This window comes from Mustela putorius, unplaced genomic scaffold, assembly GCF_011764305.1.
Source record: "Mustela putorius furo isolate JIRA1106 unplaced genomic scaffold, ASM1176430v1.1 tig00000854_pilon_pilon_pilon, whole genome shotgun sequence".
In the NCBI taxonomy this organism is placed as follows: domain Eukaryota; kingdom Metazoa; phylum Chordata; class Mammalia; order Carnivora; family Mustelidae; genus Mustela; species Mustela putorius.
Genome location: NW_025421496.1, coordinates 1,172,910 through 1,192,250, shown reverse-complemented (window position 1 = coordinate 1,192,250; position 19,341 = coordinate 1,172,910). Strand labels below are relative to the sequence as shown.

General features: G+C 39.9%; 1 long non-coding RNA gene across 5 annotated transcripts in view; it reads left to right on the top strand.

The window, feature by feature from the left end:
• The window catches only part of LOC101692157, a 159,674-nt gene extending 143,693 nt beyond the window's left edge, over positions 1 to 15,981 (top strand). For 3 of the 5 annotated variants that reach the window (XR_006608213.1, XR_006608210.1, XR_001177274.2), the window contains 2 exons: positions 12,450 to 12,630; positions 14,810 to 15,981. This is a non-coding gene — a long non-coding RNA (uncharacterized LOC101692157). Of the gene's footprint in view, positions 1 to 2,913; positions 4,168 to 12,449; positions 12,631 to 14,809 lie in introns of all 5 variants that reach the window. The other 2 variants (XR_006608212.1, XR_006608211.1) reach the window with 2 other exon arrangements.
• Positions 15,982 to 19,341: the final 3,360 nt, after the last annotated feature.

The window sequence follows — 19,341 nt, the reverse complement described above, 5'->3', positions numbered from 1 at the left end:
CTCTCCTCAACCCAATTCTGACTAGAAGCTTGGGGTTTGACGGTGGCAAAGATGGGCAGTATCTGTTCTTCCACTCTCTCCTTTCTTCCCCTGTGCCCCTAGACTCCCAGACTGTGGGTTTTTATAGACATCTAGCATGGGAGTAAGATGCCAGTTTCCCTCTGGCAAGTGCTGCCTTCTCAGCAATTCACTTGAAAAGCCGTCCTCAGTTGTTCCAGACAGGTGAAGGCATCCCTCCTACCTGTGTATATAAATTTACCTTTGAGGAACTTTCTAATGAATTTCTAGTTTTCCGTTTCCTAGGCTGCCAGGGAGGTGAGCAATGGATGCTCTTGTGCCTCCCTAAGAGGACACTATCATCTGTTTCAACAGCTTTGCGGCTTTAGCTAAAATTGCGAGACATCAGGAAATGTCTAATCTCACATCTTGTTTCATGTGCATATATTACAAGGCATATTAAGAAGAAGAGGAATACAGATGGAAGGAAGAAAGTGAGAAAAAGAAAAAAGTGAGGAAAAGGGGTAGAGAAAAATAAGGAAAAGTGGGGAGAGGAAAACCAAGAAAAAAGACCCCATCAACCTAGATGTCTTTTAATTCTCGCTAATAACTTGCCTTATATTAGTAGACTCTAACATTGCATTGGATGCTAAACTATGTTATTTTATTTGTAAAGAGTTCAGCATAGTGAAATTAGTGATAGTTCAAAAAAAAATAGGCACTGAGCAACACTGTACTAAATTGCTAGAAATTGTTTTTTTAACAATTTTCAGAGGGATTTTTCTCCTCTAATATCCATTTCATCTTCCTTGAGTGACAATGATGAAGTTTAGCAGAGATGAATCTTATCTTCTGATCCAGAGGCAGGTCCTGCTTCTGCTTGGTCTAAGCCACTCAGAATAATCTCATTTCCTTGCCATAGTGATTGATAGGAGTTTAAGCCAATCAGTGCATAGCATTTCCCTAGCACTGAGATTGTTATCAGGGTAGTCCAATCAGAGTGACGTGATGGTTCTAAAAACTGACCTTGGCCTTTGCTTTGCCCTTGGATGTGAATGCAGAATCACTATCAGTGCTGCTGGCCACCGTTTTATGAGGCCAGTCCAAGAACAAAGCCAACATCTGAAGACAGATAGAACTTGGGGGGTGGGGGGTGGGGGGCGGAATGCAGAAAAACTGAAGCAGAGCCTGGACCAAACCATGAAAAGTCCTATAGACTTTTCAGTTACAGGAGTCAGTAAATTCCCTTGTTTAAACCAGTTAAATAGCTTTTCTGTTATTTGCCACAGAAATCATCTCTGCAGATAACACTTCTTTTGCATTTGAGTAAATTAAACGGAATTAAAACAGTCCTCATTAAAAGACAATACATTGTTTCTGAATATCAAATACATTTACAGTTTCTGTTATGTGTATATTGATTGTAAAGGATCAAAACTAAAACCAAAGCTGAATCTTACTGCCTCATTCACACAGAATAAGGGCTATGGAACTTAAAGGAAAACAATTTTTTTTCATTAACTATCTTAATATTAAAGTTGCTTGAAGCTAAGGGAAAAATTATAGATGAGCTAGAACTGAAAGAATTTTTGAAAGCATGACAGTTACTTTGACATAAACTTCTGCCAAGCTAGGCAGAATAGAAATAAACAGAAAAGCCAACTATCAAAAACACAACTGGTAACACTTTGAGGTCATACTGTCTGCCAGAGACTTTGTATACATCATCACACTGAATTCTGACAATAATCCTTTGAGATAGCTATTGTCCCCTCCCCCACCTCCTCCGCCCTTTTATGTTTGTGGAAACAGGCTCTGAAAGGAAAAGTCATTTGTTCAAGATCATATAGTTATTTAGTACCAGAGACAGGCTTTGAATCCAGATTATGCTCTTTCTACAAACTTGCCGTTTCTTTACAAGAAAGAGCTAGAAGCTACACGGGTCTGTAATGCCAGGTGGGGTTGGAGCAGTTCAGCGGAAACTATCATATACGGTTTCAGAATGCATTGATCACTTGCTTTGTGTGCTGAAGGTTTGTTATACCTCAGACCCTAAGCTTTAGTCTTTTCAGTATTATTTAATTTACAAACAAGTCTGGCCCCTTCCTTGGGAAGAGCAAACAGAAGGGAAGAATTGGATTCGGTCGTGTTTGCTTCCACATAACCTACCCAAACATAGGACGCCTTATTCTGATGCACTGCTTCCTTCTCATTTTCCTAAAAAGATTCACAAACCCTTTGCCAATATGATAAGTGTTGGGGGAAATGAGTTTCTGAATTGTCATTCTAGGAATTGCCTTTTGCAGCTAAAACTTCACCACTTAGTCAAGCCCTCCCCTGCCATCTGCTCAGCTCCAAAACTGCTGCAAAGGTTGAGAGGAGTGAACCGCATCCGAGATAGAAATTCCATGCCACGAAACCCTGTCTCATCTTTCCAGCTTGTTGAATGTGGGCTCCAGAGGATCACACTTTGAGGCTCACCAGGATATTCTCATGAGGTATCAGGTCTTCGGAGGCAACCCGTTTATCACCAACTCATTGTTCCCAGAAATTCTTCAGCACCAATCTCATGGTCCATGGTTGCCAATTCATCTCGTCCCCAGCTCTGGGGCCGATGTCATCTTAGAGAATTTAAGGACACCTGGTTCCGTTTTGATGGCTTACTATCGTTAGTCTGTGGTGTCTGGGAGTGATTTGCTGGCACACAGTAGGTGCTGTCCCTCAGGTTTAATTGTTAGATCCTTCTCTAGCTTTTGTCAGGAGCCCTTCTTGTGTTGTTGTTCTGGAACTTATACCCTATCTTTTTCTTTCTGTGCTCAGAATAAATTTTCATTGTGTAAGGCACCCAATTGTGTAAGCTCCACCCAATGTGTGGAGCTTTGTTATAGCAGCCCTGTCTCTGTCCTGTCTCTGCAGAATGTCTCGTCTGAATCTCAGGTGTCCCTGGCTAGGACTGTCCCGGCACAATGGAGCCCAGACACCTGCATTCTTTGCCTTTTCTTTTCTGAAGCAGCTGTTTCTTCTCTGCATTGACGGTTAGTCCCTCGATGCTGAAGAGCAAGAGTTTATCAAGGACTGAAGCTCTTTTATTAGCAATTCAGCCCTATTGGAGGCCTGGGTAAGTCTTTGATACTCGCTTCCATGCCTCTTTAACACTTTATTCATTCAGCATGTTTGTTTATTAGAGAATTTTTGCCAGGTAATGCTGCCAGTCAGAGACACACAAAGTGTCTTAGGTCATGGTCTCTAGAAGCAGAGAGTGAGGTGGGACTTCTTATGCAAGTGATAAACTGAGGGAATGCTGGAAAGGGGGTGCACATAACCAAGCTAGGTGGGGGACTGGAATGGAAGGGAGTGGGGGTGGTTGTCAAGGAACATTCCCTGAGGCACTGACTCATAAATTGAGTCCTGAAGGGTAAGACAAGATGGTGGCGGAGAGGAAGGAAATTTCAGGTGGAAAGTGTGAGGATGGATGTTAGTGAACAGGGCTGCATTGTGATTTTTGTGTGCCCTAGGCATTTTTGCCTAAAATATTAAAAACTGTATTTTATGGACTGCATCAATATAAGTATATGTGGAATCCAGGTTGGATTATATTTGTTTATTTTTGTAGATTTTAAGAGTTTGAAACATTTTCATGGGCCCCTAAAGGAACTAGGGCCTGTGCCTATTGTTCCTGTGGATATGGGGGCCCTGCTGGTGGAGACAGGAATATGTAGAAGGCAGCCCTGACTACTTGGGTGCCGCCAGATGTTGGGTGTGCAGGCTTTTCTGCCTTTGCACCCATCCCTGCCTCATTGCCTTCTCCTCCTCAAACCGTACTCTACTGAGACTGGGCTGGGTTGAATAGTGCCTCCCCTAAATCTGTCTCTACCTCAGAATGTGATTATTGAGAAATAGTGTCCTTGGAGATATAATTAGTTAAGTTTAGGGGAAGATCCTGGATTTGGGTGAGCCTTTTATCCAAGGACTGGTGCCCTTATAAGAAGAGACGATGCAGAGGGAAGAAGGTGATGGGAAGATGGAGGCAGAGATTGGAGTGATGCAGCTACAAGCCAAGGAACACCAAGAAGCTAGAAGAGAGGCACAGAACAGATTCTTCCCTAGAGCACTGAGAGGAAACATGGCCCTGGTGACATCTTGCTGATGAATTTCTTAGCCTCCAGAATGGTAAGAGAATAAATTTTCATTGTGTAAGGCACCCAATGTGTGGAGCTTTGTTATAGCAGCCCTAGGAAACTAATTGTCCTGTCTCTGCAGAATGTCTCATCTGAATCTCAGGTGTCCCTGGCTAGGACTGTCCCGGCACAGTGGAGCCCAGACACCTGCATTCTTTGCCTTTTCTTTTCTGAAGCAGCTGTTTCTTCTCTGCACTGACAGTTAGTCCCTCGATGCTGAAGAGCAGGCAGAGGAATGTACAGGCACAAGAGATTGCTAAGGTAGTTTTACTCCTCACGGTAGATCCCTTCCTTCATTCATTGTGGCACATTTCTCATCAATGTAGTACTGGATGCTGGAAGAAAATCTGGAAAAGCATTTGCTTTGGGAAACAGGAGGAGGAGAGGGAGCTGGGTGCATTTATTGTTTAATATCTTTCTTTTATCACTGATTTAGTCATAAAGGCCCTGCCTATAAAACTAGGGTTTCCTAGTCTTCTTGCCACTTGACAGCAACAACAGCAAAAATTGCTGGAATATACACAAACTAGGTGCTATTGGAGAGCAAGGTCCGCATCTTTTTCTACTTAGTGCTCAGCATCTGCTGCAGGGCCTGGGACATAAACATTTGCTGAATAAATTAATCTGTCATTGCATTGATGACCAAGGTGACTTAGCTCGTCAGGGTCACTGGGTACACAGTGATCACTGTATCACATACACACATTCTAAAGTTGCATCTTTGGACGGGACCATGACTTCTTAGATGGGGGTATATGAATGAATAGCTATGATCTTCAAGTAGGACCTCCAAATAAGTTCTCAAGACCAAATACTCACCACTTACCTGTTAATTCACGTGATATAGTTATGTGCTTTATATACCGTATTACCAGTACCAAACCGTAATTTTATAATTGCAAATTTTTGTTAGTGACTGAAAACTCTTCATTTTTGGTAGGTATACTGGATATAGGAAGGAATTGTAATATTTACTGAGTGTTTACTGTGAACTAAGACTGTGCTAAGCACTATATATCCAGTATCTCACTTAATCACAGCAACCTATCTATGAGGTTGGTATTATCACCATTTTACTGGTAAGAAAACTGCTTTTAAACAGATTTATTAATTTACCCCTAAGTGGCAGAGCTGGGATTCAGATGGTTGTTTTCATAACTGCCAAACACTCTGCTGGTGAAAGTCAAGTTTTAGTGTGCTAAAACTCATCTAGGGGAGTTTGATAAAAATACAGATTCTTCGGTCTCATTCCTAGAGAATCAGCAGGTCTAAGGTAATCTAGGGAATCTATATATTTCATTATCACGCTGGTGACCTGAATGCAAGTGGTCCATAAACCATACTTTGAGAGGCACTGCTCTATATATAAAATGTCAAATGTGCAGTGTGATTTTATCTTTTTTTACTCTAATGTCATAGATGTAATATCATTTTCTCTCCCTTATGGATGCCCAGTTGTTCTAGCACCATTTATTATGATAGCCATTCTTTCCCTACTTCCTGTAGTTTCATTTTTGCCATGAATCAAGCTTCTATATATAATGGGTTCTGATCATGACCTTCCTATTTTATTTTTTTCATATAATTCTTAATCATCATCCATTGAAAATATACTTTGAGAAATTCCACTGTGGACCAAAGGGCAAGAAATCTTGGAAAACCCCATGGATCATTTTTTGACTCGATAGTAGATCCATAAAATTTAGAGATGCCCATTTACGAAGCAATGCTCAGTTTTTCCAGGGATCCTCAATTAAATCCACTGGACTACCCAGGGCAATTTCTGGTATTTGTCGAAATTTGTAGGAATTAGTCTTTTCCCCTTCCAACTGTTGTTGCTTTCCTTCTCCAAATCCTCTTTTACCAAATCAGCAGGACATTTTGGAAAGCAAGTCGTCTTTATTAAGATGTACATTCAAATCTTACATTCAAATGTCATTAGGTAAGAAATATGACAGATAGTATTCACTTCTCAGGTTCTGCTTTTGAATGAACCTTTCCAGTCCCTGCAATTTGTGTTGCCTCCAATGGGGTGCCTGCCATAAATTCAGCATCACTGAATCCAATTTAAAAATGAAAAAAACAGCAGAGTATATGTATTTGCCCATTGGAACAAAGCTTCCATTTAAATATGGCTTTATGCCAACAAATAATTTTGATGTATTGTCAGGGAAACTCTTAAATTTTTATAATATATGATATGGATTAAAAAGTACTTGCAGTGAATTGTGGGTGGGGAAACTGAGGCATAGAGCTGTGAAATTATTTAACTAAAACCATCAAGGAAATTGTATAAACAACCAGAGATTCCACTGCTTTGCTTTTCTTTTTTTTTTTTTTTTTTTTTTTTTTTTTTTTTTTTTTTTTTTTTTTTTTTTTTTAAGATTTTATTTATTTATTTGACAGAGAGAGTTCACAGTAGACAGGCAGGCAGAGAGAGAGAGAGGGAAGCAGGCTCCCCGCTGAGCAGAGAGCCCGATGTGGGACTCGATCCCAGGACCCTGAGATCATGACCTGAGCCGAAGGCAGCGGCTTAACCCACTGAGCCACCCAGGCACCCATCCACTGCTTTGCTTTTCAGTGAGTTCTGAGGTTGGAGGTAATCACCCAGCTGGATTCCCAAGAATGGCAAAAACTCTCTATTAGAAATGTTTTATGCAGATTGGAAGGGGGAAAAGAAATAAAGGAGAGAAGGAAACAAACCATGAGACTCTTAATGAGAGAGAACAACATGAGGGATGATGGAGGGAGGTGGGTAGGGGTTGGGCCAGATAGGGGGTGGGGATACTTGTGATGAGCAATATTGGTATGTATATAAGCGATGAATCATTCCATTTTACTCCGGAAACCAATATTTCACTGTATGTTCATTAGCTAAATCTAAATTAAAACAACAACAAAACAAAACAAAACAATTCATGCAACACCCAGGTGTCCATTTACATCTGTAGTCATGGATAGTCAAGCAGTGGCCCAGCTCGCCACAGGAAGTGTGGGGCTAAATGAAGGGTTGGCATCCAAATGATTACAGTTTGGCTGCCTCAAAATCTTAACACTGCTGCCTCAATAGTATAGAAAATGTTTTGTTTTTGTTTTGTCTTCCAGTAGAGGGGAGTGAGAAATTCAGACGAGGCTGTGCTATGTACTAAGTATCCTTTCTTCATTTTCTGTTGGTGAAAAGCTCAATAACTAAGTGTTGAACAAGCTTCAGTTATTCTGCAGTTGGTCACATAACTCTTGGAGCCTCAACTGGTGATTTAACTGATGATCGCTTGGGGAGAAGCAAATGAGTTTGGAGACCCGAGACATCACCCAGAGCCACTGCACTAAGGGAAGAAGTTCATGGGCTTTCGTCCATCTGCACAGAGTCTAGTGTTTCTGTCTTTTGTGTATAATTAGCTGAACTTTTCCTTCAGGAGCCTGTGTGATTCTCCTAATAAGGTAGTGATGATGCTTATATTTTCTCTGCGCTAACACAGTCATATTTTATTGTTAAATTGGAAATAAGGGTCATTATGTTGTTAATTGACGTTGATAGTTTCTCAGGCAGGCACACCCCTGAGAAGCCAATGGACGGTGCTGGGGAAAAGGATGGTGAGCCTTACCTGAAGGTGGAATAGAAGTTTCTCAAGCTTCCTTGATAATAAGATTGACCTGAGGTGTTGGCTCAATATTCAGATTTCCAGTTTTTTCCTTTGAGGATGCTGCTTCAGAGGGGTTGGGATGCATCCTCAGAATACATATTTTAATAGTTACGTGACTGTTATAATTAAGATAGTATGGGAAACACTCCCCTAGGAAGTGTGCAATTTTGAAAGGGTGGTTCCAGTCTGTGGCCGGGGTGGGGGCGTGGGGGCTGGGTTTCCTGATTACCAAATATTTGCCATTGTTCCCATGGAGGTATTTTTCTCTTTCTTAGTTCTTTTCCAGCTTCTGTTCTGTACCTGCCACCAACTGCCATTTAGTCCCACTTGGGCAGGTTGTTCTTAGCTCAGATGCTCATGCTTTTCTGTACCTCAGCCTGGAGTCTCCAGCTGATTTCAAATCATACCCATTCATACGTCGCAGTCACAGTGGTACCAGACGACTTGCTTTTCCATACCTATCTCAACCTCTTCAAATCTTTTGCCTTTTTCATGCTCCGTTTTCTTTTTTCTTTTTCTTTTTTTTGGGGGTAGGAGTGAGGGGGCAGAGGGAGAGGGAGAGACAGAATCTCAAGCAGGCTACATCCAGCACAGAACTCACCATAGGGCTCGATCTCACACCCTGGTCCAAAATCAAGAATTGGTTGCTTAACCAACTGAGCCACCCAGGTGAGTGCATGTTCCATTTTCTGCAGAGAATGCCTTCTCTCACTAGTTTACCCTCTGCACTTCTGTTTCTTCTTCAAGAATTCCGACGTTACTTCCTTAGGAGTCTTGCTGAGCTTCCCTAGGCAGAGTTAATTCTTGTCTCTGTGTTCTTGTGGCACATTGGATTTCTCTTACCTGTAACATGTGTTCAGTTATAATGATCTGTTAACTTGTCTTTCTCGCTCAGTAGGCAGCTTGGAGAGGGACAGTGTCTTCATATTTATATTCCAGTGTCTATCAGAGTGCCAGGTACATATAGTAAGAATTTTATAAGTATTTGCTGAGTGAACTTTAGACTTTAATAATTATATATTAAATGATTATTATCAAATAAAAGGGATATGGATTAGTTTATATAAGTCCAGATGTTTATTTGTTCATTAGCCATTTATTCAGACAGTATCTGTTGGACCTCTAGTGTAAGCTAAGCATAAGTGATTCAGCGATAAGCTAAAGATACACATTATCCTTGCCTTCACAGAGCTTTGAGGCGAGAGAAATCTATTAATACAATAATTATGAAATGAATAGATGATTTGCTACAGTGAAAAATACCAAGGATAGACATATGGGGGCAATGAAAGAACATAATGTGGGGGTTAGGGGTAAAAACTTAATCTAAGTGCTGCTGATGAAAAGGAATTGTCTAGGGAGGAAGCAAAGGGAAGAACCTTCTAGGGTCAGGAAAAAAGACTGTTCAAAGGCCTTGGGGTAGGAGAGAGTATGGCAAGAAGAAGAGACTAAAAGATGGATGGTATGTGTGGAGCAGGGAGAGCAAATGGACCCACAGCCTGAGAAAAGGCTGTCACCTAGAGGTTAAGAGTTTTCATCAGCCATGTTCAGAATGTGTATCTTTATTCTAAGTGCAGCGGGAAACCGGTAAAAATAAACCTGAGTAGTTTGGCGTGTGTGTAATTGCAGTTTTGTAGGGATTTATACCTATCAAATGATGAATTGCTTTACTGTTTATTTTTGTTTTGACCATGCAGTCTACTTCAGGACAGGAATCAGGTCTTACATTTCTTGGTGTTCCCAGCCTCTAGCACCAGACAATAAATAGAGTGGGAGACCAAGAGATGTGTGTTTCTTATTTTATTTCACATTTTTTGAGAATGAAGCTTTTTGTAAACACACTTAGAAAGAAACTTAGTTAACTAGACCCACTGAGTAGCTTAAAATGACGTTAACATTTTGAGTTTAAATTGTGAGAAACATGTTTGATATGGTGAATGGACAGCCGGTTACCCACTTCAGTCTTAATCCACAGAGACCATTTGTAAGTGCTTGGGAAACTAGTCAGCATTAAGTTTGAGAAAAGCCGGTTTCTCTTGCTTGATAAAGTTATTTTATCACTGATGATGCTTGGGGTTTTGCCATTCAAAATCAATACTAGAGCTGTAATGATTCTTTGGACTTTAAGAGTCCTTTTTGATGGGTGCCTGGGTGGCTCAGTGGGTTAAGCTGCTGCCTTCGGCTCAGGTCATGATCTCAGAGTCCTGGGATCGAGTTCCGCATCGGGCTCTCTGCTCAGCAGAGAGGCTGCTTCCTTCTCTCTCTCTCTACCTGCCTCTCATCTACATGTGATTTCTCTCTGTCGAATAAATAAATAAAAATCTTAAAAAAAAAAAAAAAGAGTCCTTTTTGAAAATGTAGATAAATACCTAATTGGGATTACAAGGTCTATTAATATTTGTCAACTGACATCTTTGGGATGTTTTGATGGACACTTAAATATAAAGGAAATTATGTATTGCAGGAGAGCAGGGAATCAGTGATGTGGAAGTGAAGTCTACCTCCTCAGTTTTGCTCTGTTGTCGCCTCTAGAAACGAAAGTCATTTTGTGAATGATGGCAGTGATTGTGTTACTGACTGAAACTGATTCTGTCTGGATGTTGGTTTCACAGTAAAACAAAGAGTACTTTTCTTCCTAATCTTTAGGACACTGTGAGGTTTAATGATATTAGTGAGGAAAAGGCGATGGACTTTGGGGGATTATGTTGCTTTGTCATACAAGCTGAGCTGTTGGCATCATCTACCCAGAGCCTTTGTGATTCAGTGGAGTTCTCAAATCAATTTAGAAACAAGTTCTTTCTGTAAGGCCAGGATTTCATTAGAACATCACTACTAATGTTAGGTGTACTTTCTCAAATTTATTCCAGACTTCTTTATTTGCCCCATTGCTCAATTAATTTCTAGCTGCTGGAGGGGACTCAAATGAGAAAGGAAACCTTTGTTGATGTTTTGGGACAAGAGTGGTTTTTCCAGAATATTCCATGATGATTTGAAAAATTAAGAACTCTGCATGACAGGGACACATTTCCACCACACACATCCATTGAGACTTTTCTTATTTCCCTCTAGGGCTTTCTCCACTCTGCCCTGTGGATTTCTACAACATCATTTTCATGTTTGGCAGTTGTTTCCCATTAAATGAATTACAACTCTGGCAAATCTTGAATTAAAGATATTTTTAAATGAATAAAGCCATTCTCTTATTAAATGTAACTGCTTTATTTTCTCACATATTTACAGGAGATGCCATAGATCTTATTTGGAGTTTTAATAAATTTTTAAATATCACCATCGGGAATAAGGTTCTGATTACTCAAGCAACCACGCTAACCAAAAATGGACCCACCCTTTAATTTTTTTTACCTTTTCCTCTGAGAGATGTTCATCTCAGGTCCTAATTTGCCCAATAAGTCTGAGGCAGCGATTAGCAAACTAATCTGGCCAGCAGCCTTTTTCTGTAGACAAATTTTTATTGGAACATAGCCATGATGATCTATTAAGTACTGTCTATGACTGTTTTTGTATTACAACTGAGCACAGTTGAGCAGTTACAACAGAGAACGCATGACCTGTAATGCTGAAAACATTTATTACCTTACAGAAAAAGTTTGCTGACCTCAGTCTAAGATAATGTTTCTATATATTCTTTGATTATCAGTTATGCTAGGTACTCCCTGAAAGCAAAGACCAAATACGATTTCCTTGTATCTTTAGTGCCTTTCACACTGTACTGTTAGAAAGAAGTGCTTAAGTCCAGATTGTATGAAAGTAACCTAAACCAGCTGTATAAATAATCATGCTTCCCCCCACCCCAACCTTAAAGTCTATGGGAAAGAACTACTGAAAACCAGGCATAGGGTGATTTTCTACTAGGACAGTGTTGGGTTGATTTTCGGGAAGATCTGTATCAATTACTCTGATCTTGGTGTGTTGAACAGGGTTGCTTCTGTTCTCAGTTCAGCCATTCAGGCATGAAGACAGGGATGTTGGGGAGGGACCAATGCAACTTTTGCTATCCCAAGAGAACTGGGGGAAAGGTATTTATGAGAATATTCCAGTGCCCATGGGCTGGGCAGCATGGTCAAGGAATAGCTAAACTGATGTCTTGGATTGTTTGTATTCCTCAAATCATTTGCCCCAGCAGGCAAATTCTGTCTTAACATTTGCTACTGTGTGAAAAAGGAGATGTTTGGGAGGCGAACGTACCCTGTTTTCAGTATTCTTTCTTGCTTTGTTTCAGTGCCCTTGTTGACTTTCCCTATATATGTAAATGTAGATCAGTTGAGTTTTTGTAAAAAAATTTATAGGTCTAATACCTTGCTTGAATAGACATTGAAAGGGCCCAGGAAAATACTCTTGGCCGGTTTCCTTAATAACCAAGCCAGAGGTGGCAATTATATAGGAAGTTTATTACCACTCTGGCCCTTCGCACCCTTCTACTGTCAGACATCACGAATAGAACCCTGTATTCTTTCCGACAGAGACAGCCTCCAAATCCTTCCTAAAATGTTCCAAGTAGCTGCCACCAATTAGTCAGAATTGGCCCACGAGATGAAACCTTACTTGCCAAAGCTAGTTTTGCATATTTCTAGGTGTGAGAAATTTATTCCACCTTTTATTTCTTCCTTAGCTCCTCGTGTGAAATGGATCCAGGCCCCAAAGGCAGGAACGGAGAAGGACTGGCAAAGCAAGGCATTTTCAGCAGAATGCTGAACATAAATAAAGATGTGAGGTGTCCAGCTGGAGTAAAGCAAAGTTCACATTGGGAAGTCACACGAAGTGAACATGGAATAAGGAAGAGCTAGATTAAGGTAAGCATTGGCATCTAGACCAAGACATTTGAATGTGATTTAAAAAGTCAGTGCTCCTGAAGGCTGGTAAGAGTCTTAGGGTTCTCCAGAGAAACAGAACCAATAGGATAGGATACGTACACACAGACACATAGACACACACACACACACAGAGGGGTGAGTGTGGGCATTTGTTTTAAGGAGTCCGTTCTTATGAGTGTGGAAGTTGGCAAGTTCAAAAGTTGCAGGGCAGGTGATCAGGCTGGAAATTTCTGCAGGAGATGATGTTGCAGTCTTGAATCTTAAGGCAATTTAGAGGCAGAATTCTTTCTTTGGAGGACCTCAGTCTTTTCTCTCATGCCCTTCACCAGATTAGATGAGGCTCACCCACATCTAAGGGTGTGGGTGTGGAGGGTCTGATCATTTGCTTTGCTCAAGGCTTACTGATTTAAATTTCAATCACATCTAACAATATGAAATTTATTTAAGTGAAATAGAGTTGATGAAAAGAAAATTGTTAAATAAATATTGCATGTAGATGGTATAGGGATATGTCAAGTATATATGTACTAAAATGGCTGAGGTCAGAGAACGGTAAGCCACATAATCACTATACTCTTGTCACAAGGAAATGTCATAAGGAAATGGGCTGTAAAGGAGATTAATTCTGCTGCCTTGAACAAAGGCCATGGACAGAAAATATTCACTAATAACTATTTGCCAAATTTCCCAAATATAATTGTCCCAGTCTGCTTTTTTAAAAAGAAGTTGCTTATACTTTTTTTCCCATCTAACAAACAGAAGTTTTAAATTTTATGTAATGTTAGTAATTGGGTCTTTTGCATCATGATTTCTTAAAAGGAATTTAAGCTTAGAAAGTCATCCTGGTTTTTGTTTTTGTTTTTTTTCTTTTAAGATTTTATTTATTTATTTATTTATTTATTTATTTATTTATTAGAAAGAGAGAGTGGAGGGAGAGGGGAAAGCAGGCTCCTTGCTCAATGCAGGGCTCGATCCCAGGACCCCGGGATCATAACCTGAACCACTCAGGCACCCCTCCTCCGGGGTCTTAAATTCACAAGTCTATCACCTTATTTGAGTGGGCATTTGGAAAAAGATATGTTTAAGTATTTAACTTTTTTTTTTTAATAAAGAGTTTATTAATTTATTTGAGAGAGAGAGAGAGAGATCACAAGTAGGCAGAGAGGCAGGCAGAGACCGAGGGGGACACAGGCTCCATGCTGGGCAGAAAGCCCAACTCGGGGCTTGATCCCAAGATCCTGAGACCATGACCCGAGCCAAAGGCAGAGGCTTAACCCATAGACACCCCTAAATATTTAACTTTCTGATGTATCTGAAACTTATTTTGTTATACACATGAGGGATGCATCTAGACTGATTTTATTTTCTTTAAATTCACAGACCTGTACCCCTGGGGATAAAAATATATGTTTATAAAAAATAAAAAATTATATATAAAAAATAAATAAATAAATAAATATCTACTCAGTTATTCCTGCATGAGTTCCTTTCTGGTGATGTCATTTTTATTTTCTAGAAAATTCTTACATGGATCCAAATCAATTTCTGGACTAGCTCTAGTCTGTGTTCTGTATCTATACATTGTTTTTTTTTCCAGTAGTTAATTATTTTAGTGATATGGCCTTATATTTAAATATTTAGTGTAGTTAGTCGTATCTCATATGCTTTCTTCAAAATTTGCTGTGATAAACTTATTTTTCTCCTAAAAACATCAGAATCTAGTCAGATTCTCTAGAAGTTTCATAAAATGTTAATTGGATTTTGTGTAAATCATTATAAGGGTTATAATGAATTCATGTATAATTCATATATGTATGAATTTATGCACATTTTCAATCAAGTTTTGATGTTTGTGACTATAGAGCACAGATAAGATTAGAGTCAATGAATTAATCTAAAATAATAATGAAGACATTTTATCTCCATTGCCTCCTTCACTTGAGCAATTTAGATGTATAAATAGCCAAATTGAATTTAATTCCCTTCATTTTTACACCTGTATGTCTGGCCTAGGTGTAATATAAAAATCAAGGATCCAAAGACTGGCCTCAGAGAACAGAATAAAATAAACAATGATAAACATTGTCAGTGAAAGAATTTAGAAACTCTTGAAGGGTAGTTCACATTTCAACTTTTAACTTTGATTGCAATTTTCCAGGACTTCAAATGGAAACCCATGATCCCTTCTGCAAGGATCTTCACCTGGGGTGTTTTAAAATTTCTTTTTCTCATTTTCTTTGCCCTTCTCGTGCTCGTAGTATCTGCACAGCTTGTTCTCCTGGCTCTAGCTAATTCTTGGTCCTCTGACAGCAGAAAGCAGTGATCAGACAGGTTGAATGATTCAATGGAAATGTAATCTGATCTCATTTTAGCCACATGTAAGAAGCAACCTGCTGTGAACCGGAATTGTAATGCTGGGAATTATCTGATTCCTGCAGCCCTCTCTTCTTTCTCTGACCTGGTGAATGATGGCTAAGGAAATTTAAAGCATGTAAAACATGGTAAATGTTGATTTGTTGACTTGGCCATTGAACCGGACACCTTGCCTTCTTGCAGGTAAAACTAAAGATCACAATTTCTAGATTTTATTTGTAAGGGCCAAGCATTGAAGTACTTCTCGATTCAGATAGGTCTTCTTTTCCTTTAAACTATACTTCCAGCTTTGGGGCCAGGTACAAAAGCAAAGCAAAACAGCAACCAAAAAGCGAAGGGATCTCCTTTGCCCACCTGAGCTGCAAAGAGAGGTGACCTGCAGAACAGAGTTGACATGATGTGATGGTTCAGTTCCCGGATATGAAGGAAAGGAATCCTCTGCCACTGGCTAAGGAAGATCAGTTACAAAGCAGGAAAACTGAGAACTGGTAGAAGTAGAGAAACTTACAGGAAACTTACAGGAGAGAAAAACTGGACATAAAATTAAAAGAACAGAAAAACACACTTGTTACACTGCTGGCCCCCAGTAATCACCTCTGCCTACATTTGCCCTTGTGGAGTCCTTGCTATTTGAACTGGAGTAGGGCCCGTGACATTCTGACTGACTAGAGGTGGCTGTGTGATGCCATGCCCTTTCCTGTGTCTATATGGGAAGCCTTAAGATGCTGTGCTTCTGGGTTCTGAGCCCTGATCTACTTTATAAGGACTCTGATGGAGTTTTGTGGAGAGGCCATAGGAGAAAAGCCCAGCCATTCGGTGCCCAGCCAAGCCCAGGCCCCTGACCATCAGCTGAATGAATCCATAGAGTGACCATTGGCAAGATCAACAGAAGATTACCTGGCTAAGCCCAGCCCAGACTACAGAATTGTGAGGAAATAAAATGGCCATTGTTTTAAACCAGGAGGTTTTGGGCTTGTTTGTTCTATCACAAAACATAACAATTGGTATGATAGTGGAGGAGGAAGCATCCAAGACCAAGCCCAGGGTCTCTTCTGTCTGGGACAGCCTGGTGTGGAGGGAAGATGCAGGCCTAGGACCACAACAAGCTTGGGTCATAGCCTCACTTTTTAGCTTTTTGCTTTTTGAACTGGGGCAAGTTATTCAGTCTTTCAGGGCCTCAGTTCTGTTTTCTGTAAAATGAGAAAAATATTTCTTCCCTCACAGGAGCGTTGAGAAATGAAAGGAGTGAAAGTTTGGGGCACATATTAAGTATCCACCAGACAGGAGTTCTGTTCCATTTCCTCCTTACGGTTCCTTCCCTCACTCCCCCACCCCCTACTAAGGGCTGACCTAAACTACATTGACTCGTGTGTGTGTGTGTGTGTGTGTGTGTGTGTTATATTAATCACCATAAAATACATCATTAGTTTTGCTGCAGTGTTCCAAGATTCACTATTTATGTACAGCACCCAGTTCTCCATGCAATCTGTGCCCTCCTTAATACCCACCACCAGGCTCACCCATCCCCCCCACCCAAACCCTCAGTTTGTTTCTCGGAGGCCATAATCTTTCATCCTTTGTCTCCCTATCCGATTTCCCCTATTTTACTTTTCTTTCCTTTTCTTAATGTCTTCCATGTTATTCTTTATGCTCCACAAGTAAGTGAAACCATATGATAATTGACTTTCTCTCCTTGACTTATCTCACTCAGCATAATCTCCTCCAGTCCTGTCCATGTTGCTACAAAAGTTGGGTATTCATCCTTTCTGATGGAGGCATAATACTCCATTGTATATATGGACCATATCTTCTTTATCCACTTGTCTGTTGAAGGGCCTCTCAGCTCTTTCCATAGTTTGGCTATTGTGGACATTGCTGCTATGAAAATTGGGGTACATATGGCCCTTCATTTCACTACATCTGTATCTTTGAGGTAAAAGCGTAATTGCCAGCTCATAGAGTAGCCCTATTTTTAATTTTTTGAGGCATCTCCACACTGTTTTCAAAGTGGTTACAAACAACTTGCATTCCCACCAATAGTGTAAGAGGGTTCCCCTTTCTCCACATCTTCTCCAACATTCGTTGTTTCCTGCCTTGGTAATCTTGGATATTCTAACTGGTGTAAGGTGACATCTCAGTGTGGTTTTGATTTGAATTTCCCTGATGGCTAATGATGATCAACATTTTTTCATGTGTCTGATAACCATTTGTATGTCTTCATTGGAGAAGTGTCTGTTCATGTCTTCTGCTCATTTTTTGACATGATTATCTGTTTTTTGGGGGTTGAATTTGAGAAGTTCTTTTTAGATCCTGGATATCAGCCCTTTGTCTGTAGTGTCATTTGCGAGTATCTTCTCGCATTCTGTGGGTTGCCTCTTTTTTTGTTGACTGTTTCCTTTGCTGTGCAGAACCTTGTTATCTTGATGAAGTCCCAAAAGTTCATAATCACTCTTGTTTCCTTTGCCTTTGAGACGTGTCTTGAAAGAAGTTGCCATAGCCAATGTCGAAGAGGTTACTGCCTATGTTCTCCTCTAGGATTTTGATGGATTCCTGTCTGACATTGAGGTCTTTCATCCGTTTTGAGTATATCTTTTTGTATGGTGAAAGAGAATGGTTGAGTTTCATTCTTCTATACATAGGTGTCCGATTTTCCCAGCACCATTTATTGAAGAGACTGTCTTTTTGGATATTTTTTCCTACTTTGTCAAAGATTTGACCATAGAATTGAGGGTCCATATCTGGGCACTCTACTCTGTTCCACTGGTCTGTGTGTCTGTTTATTTGCCAGTACCATGTTGTCTCGGTGATTACAGCTTTGTAATAAAACCTTGAAATCAGGCAACGTGATGCCCCTAGCCTTTTCTTTTTCAACATTTCCTTAGCGATTTGGGTTTTTTTCTGGTTCCATACAAATTTTAGGATGGTTTGTACCAGCCCTTTGAAAAATTCTGGTGGAATTCTGATCAGGATGGCATTGAAAGTATAGATTGCTCTGGGCAGCATAGACATTTTAACAATGTTTATTCTTCTGATCCATGAGCATAGAATGCTTTCTCATCTTTTGTGTCTTCAGTTTCTTTCATGAGTGTTCTGTAGTTCCTTGAGTATAGATCCTTTACCTCTTTGGTTAGGTTTATTCCAAGGTATCTTATGGTTTTTGGTGCCATTGTAAATGGAATCGATTCTCTAATTGCCCTTCCCACATTTTCATTGTTAGTGTATAAGAAAGCAGCTTATTTCTGTGAATTGATTTTGTATCCTGCCACATTACTGAATTGCTAAATGAGTTCTAATAATTTGGGGATGAAGTCTTTTGGGTTTTCCACATAAAGTATCATGTCATCTGCAAAGAGAGAGAGTTTGACTTCTTTGCCAATTTCAATACTTTTTACTTCTTTTCTTTGTCTGATTGCTGTTGCTAGGAATTCTAGTTCTGTGTTGAACAACAGTGGCGAGAGTGGGCATCCTTGTTGTATTCTTGATCTCAGTGGGAGGGCTCTCAGCTTTTCCCCATTAAGAATGATATTTGCTGTGAGTTTCTCATAGATGGATTTTATGAAGTTGAGCAATGGTCCCTCTATCCCTATATTTTGAAGAGTTTTAGTCAGGAAATGATGCTGTCTTTTGTCAAATGCTTTTTCTGCATCAATTGAGAGGACAATGTGATTCCTCTCTCTTCTCTTATTGATTTGTTCCATTACATTGATTGATTTGTGAAAGCTGAACTACCCTTTCATGAGGATGCAAGGGTGCTACATTAACTCTTAAGGGTAGTCCTGTGCCCTGCTAAAGGGCATCGTGTCGTAGGTCACGATGTATTTGATAAACAACCACTATGTTTATCTGAAAAAGAAGTAATATGCTAAATTCTAAGTGATGGATTTTTTTTTTTTTTTAATGATGGTAGGTTTGGGGGCTAACATGCATTTGTGTCTATATCCTGGAACTTATACACCTGCTCTTTTAAGTACAACAGCTGTTTATTAGACAAAGCTGGGGTCATGAAGGACATTATATTCAGTTTATTTTACTGCAGAAGGTATGAAGACATGTACTAGATTTCTGTTAGAGTTTCACACACAAAAAATTACTATCTCTATTGTTTGTAGAGTTCACTTATGCAAAAATTGCACATTTTGAGGCAGCACTGGCTAAAATTTTGTGCTTATTGAACCCTTGCCTTCATACTAGAAGGTGAGTTAGGACCCTAGGAAGAAAGAAGTCCCATATTGAGTGTCTGAATTATGTTAAAACTGTGTAGACTCCAAGTTTCCAAGCCTTCTGAGAGAAAATACACATGTACATCCACACATTCAT